At 54.4% G+C, this 4,316-nt stretch overlaps 2 non-coding genes across 2 annotated transcripts; one reads left to right on the forward strand and one right to left on the reverse strand.

Annotated features, from left to right (window-relative positions):
- Nucleotides 1-359: 359 nt before the first annotated feature.
- TRNAN-GUU lies at nt 360-441 on the reverse strand. The gene has a single exon. It is a non-coding gene; the product is annotated as a tRNA-Asn (tRNA).
- A 3,508-nt stretch (nt 442-3,949) lies between these two features.
- On the forward strand, nt 3,950-4,021 carry TRNAF-GAA. The gene has a single exon. It is a non-coding gene; the product is annotated as a tRNA-Phe (tRNA).
- The last annotated feature ends 295 nt before the right edge of the window (nt 4,022-4,316 follow it).

A 4,316-nucleotide genomic window follows, 5' to 3' on the forward strand; every position in this document is an offset into this window, starting at 1 on the left:
CCAAGGGAAGCAGAGAGAAAATGGTTGAGTTGTCTCCTTCAGAACAGCTTGGCCTAGACACTAGCTCTGGTTCACAGTTGTGGCCTTGCTCAGGTTGGGGGTATTTTAATTATTTGGGGAGGTCCCAGGGTGTTTGGGGGAGATTATGAGGCTGTTCCCCTTTGAGATAAAAACTAAGAAATGCCGGACTAGAGAACTTTTTAGAAATCTGGGATTTAGACATTTTATTTGAAGCAAAGGAGGGGTGGGGAAGAGATTCTGAGAAGGTTTTTGTTTGCAAGAAGCAACTTTGTTTGATCTGTCATTGTACCAAGGGGGGAGATGGTTGTCTATAAAGGAGGGTGAAGACTAAATACAGCCAACGAGAATGGGATTTGAACCCATGCGTGCAGAGGACAATGGATTAACAGTCCATCACCTTAACCACTCGGCCACCTCATCTGAGCTATCAAGAAGTGGACAGGAGGAGAAATCTAAGGCCGGCAGAGAGAGGGACACTAAGGAGTTTTTAAATACTAAGCGTAAGCAGGGGCTGAATGAGCTCCCCCCTCACATCTAGTGAGGAGCTGGGGGAAGACTTCAGGAACAGGCCGTGTTTGCATAGACACCCCTACTCTGCCTAGCTACGCAGCATGATGGGGCCGCTTCCCCAAAATGACCAGTTTGGGATGGTGGTGGGTTGCAAATCACTTTAGCATTGAGTGCAATGAAATGTTATTCTCCTTCCTGTACGAGTGAAGGGCAGCAGAACGTACCTAGGCCGTCCTGACGGAGGGGTGGGTGGGGGAGGAATCGCTTTCATTGGACGGCAGAGAAGTGATTGAGGACGTCACCCTAACCCAGTGGTCCCCAAACATTTCACACTGCGCCCTCGTATCCATGGCTGTGGCCCCTCGGAAGCCGCGGTCGAGAACCGGGGCTGGGAGTGGGGCCGGTGCTTGCTGGGGAGAGGGGTGCGGACAGGGGTCAGGGGGTCGAGGCCGGGCTGGGAGCCAGGGGCCCAGGCTGAGGGTGGGGTTGGGGAAGAGCTGGGACAGAGTGGGGCTGAGTGGGGCTCCCTCCCTGCCCTTCATGGGGGCTGGCTCAGGCCCTGAGGTGCCCCCATCAATCTTCCTCTGTGTCCCCCTAGGAGTCACGCCCCACATTTTGGGGTCCGCTGCCCTAAACTGACCCCTAGTCACTAAGCAGGGGCTAGTGATGCTAAAGCCTAGGGACAGGGAGCTTTGCCAGAGTGGAGCCTGTAGGTCACATGCTGGGGGGCTGTGACGGGCACATGGGCTCCGTGCTCTGGAACAGCTCGGAGTCAAACCCAGGCAGGAGCCTCCTCAGTGTGACACCCGCAGGGGACGCCCTCACTGGGAGAAGCCTCCTTGGCTTCAGCCCCTCCTGGGACTGACCTTGGACCTTTCAGCCCCCCTGGTCCACACCAGGAGCTTCCTGCAGTGAGTCCACCTGAATCGGACACCTCGGAAAGCCTCACCCGCCCCCCCCCGAAGGGGAGTCCTGCACCCCCAACTTCCACAGTCGCCAGTGACTCTCAGCCAGCGCTGTACAACAGAAGGTTCGTTAGGGGTCTGGGATCCAGCCTGGGAAAGTTCTGTGTTCGCACAGGAAGCAGGAAGATTCAGCAACGTCCATCTTGGGGAGACCCCGAACTCAGAGCCTGGGCTCTCCCCTCGAGTCCCCAACCCAGCAGACTCCTTGCTCCCAACAGCCCGATTCAGCCAGGCCCTTTGCCCTTCGTCTGTCCTTTGTCCTGTTTCCCTGGCAACCTGCTCACCTGGCCTCCAGCTCGTTCTTTGTTCTCCGACTCCTCCTGGCCAGCTGGCCTCTTGCAGCAGGTGCGCCCCGGCCATCGGTTGCTAGGAGACAGAATTTGTGGCCATTGTCTGGGCCCAGGCAGCCAGACAGCAGCCACACCTGCCCTTTGGGGGTCTCTGCCAAGATTTAACCCCCTTGTCCCACCACCGAGATCCGTGGTCCCAAAGCACTTCAGGGTCATGCCCCCCACCCCTGTCCATGCTCCCCCCGAGTCGTGGCTGGGAGTGGGGCCGCAGCTAAGGGGGAAGGGACACAGACAGGGGTAAGGGGGCTGAGGCAGGGGCCAAAGCTGGGGCTGGAGCCAAGAGTGGAGCTGGGTGGCTCCTTTTCCCCACCCCCCATGGGGGCTGGCCGGGCCCAGCTGCATCCCCCTGAATGTTACTCCATTCCCCCTGGCAGGGTGCACCCCACATTTTGGACCTTTAACCTAGATAATCGTGCAACAAATAGGGGAAACTGAGGTACACACAAGATGCAAACAAAACATCCAGAAAATTCCCACTTCGTCACAGGGGTGTCAGTGGGGTCTGAGCTGGGCAGCAGCACAGGGAAGTGGGGAGGTTAAACTGCAAAACATCCCCCTGTGTTCCCGCAAAAGCCTCTCGTTTATCCCTAACCCCCTCCCCATGAAAATCTCCACCCCTGCCCTGGCCCACACAGACCCCCTCACTCCAACGCAGATTTTTAACTTTTCTTACTTGTCCTTGGCCTTCCACAAACATTGTTCCCATCAAAATGACCCAGGGCTTTTACAATGAGAATGAGAAAACAAACCCAAAGAAACCGCTATCGACCTCCCCACCACACACAGTTTGGGACTGAATTTTTCTACTGAAGTGTTGAGGCAATAAAACTCTCACTGCTCTTGTCCAGAAACAAACCTAAGCCCCCCATGCAGTACCTGGGGCAGCTATGTCTGACCCACCAAGACTTCAGCTCCTTTGGGGAGATTTCCAGCTGCCCAGTCCTGCTGCTATTCCAGGGGAGCAATTCCTGACTCCTGTCAGCATTTATCTCAGCCCCATTCTGGGCATCACAGGTTTCTCTGGGAAAGGGCAGCGAGTGGGTCTAGGATCCAGTGATCCTCCTCCAAACCGAGCTAGAACCTGGGACTCCTTCCCCTTCCCCAGGCTGTGGGCGGGAGGCATTTCACAGAGCTCTCGGAGCTATAGCCCGTGGCTAAGGAGAGAGAAAAAGCCTCCTATCCCCCTCTGCTCTGGGGGCTGGGTTTCCTCCTGAAGCCTCTGCCCCCCACCTAGTGCCTATGGCTCATCCCTGAACCTTGCTGCTGCTCCTTGCTATAGACTGTGAAAGGAGCGGAGGCAGCGCAGGAGCCTTCTGGGGACACAGATCTGAGGCTTTGGGAGAGACACATTGTCTGAGACATCAGAGCGCTGCAAACCCTGCAGCCACCACCTCAATCCGGGGCCTGTTCCAGCCCTGAGTCTGGGCTGCCACGATCCCTTCCCCAGAGCAGGGCTCCCACAGATTACAGCCTGGAAATAGGCGTGTGAGACTAACTCCTGTTCTCCCTGACAGGGCCTTCCCTAGACCAAGTGGCGTCCCAGGCAAGATGTGTCTTCAGTGCCCCCCACCCCCGCTCCATATGTTAAACCGTTGAATACCTTATTTTTATTGCATTTGTAGCTCATTTCATGATTTTGATGCACAGTTAGGATGCAGGATTTTCTCTATCATATAAGACAATAAATGTTCATGCTAGGATGTGTAAAAGGGTATTTATTCATGCCATATATAAGCAAATTAAAAAATCATTTCCTTTAAGCATATAGAAACTTAATTTTGACAGTAACTGAAATGTACTAACATCTAGCAATGGAGCACTCACTAGCACAGGGTGGGCCGGTATTAAATAGTGTTACAGTCGGAGACAGACAGCGTTAGGATGTTAACCCCAGGCCCTTTGTTCAAAGGTCGCTTCTCTCGCCTTTCCCCCATGAACTGAAGTGCAGCATTCGAGAGATCCAGAGACTAGTTGATGACGTTTCCAAGGGCTAAAATAGCGAGCGATGTCCATCTTGCTTTGGCCATTGTTGATTGGAGAGATGGTTTATGGAGAATAAACTTCAAGGTGAGGAAAGGCAGCCCAAAAAGGCCCCCTACAGGTGCTGAAGTAGCTCAGTGGGAGAGCATTAGACTGAAGATCTAAAGGTCCCTGGTTCAATCCCAGGCTTCAGCACACTGTTTTATCCCTCTTCATGCAGCAGTGGGCTCTTTCCTGGAAGCCCAGCACTGCCTTTACTCAATGCAAGTCCCTCATTTTGGGCTTCACTGCAGGAAAAGGCAGCATGGGCTTCTGCACCCAGTTGGCCCACCGGACATTTCTTTCTTCTCTTGCTGCTTCTCAGCAAGGGGAAGAAAAAGAAGCTCCCCCTCAAGTTAGAGTCACAAGGGTGATGTAAGGACGACTTCCTGATCCCTGGCTCCAGTCCTCTGCTCTTCCAGCTGACCCGTCAAAGAGCTGCTGCCAGTTT

This window comes from Mauremys mutica, unplaced genomic scaffold (genome assembly GCF_020497125.1).
Source record: "Mauremys mutica isolate MM-2020 ecotype Southern unplaced genomic scaffold, ASM2049712v1 Super-Scaffold_100084, whole genome shotgun sequence".
Classification (NCBI taxonomy): domain Eukaryota; kingdom Metazoa; phylum Chordata; order Testudines; family Geoemydidae; genus Mauremys; species Mauremys mutica.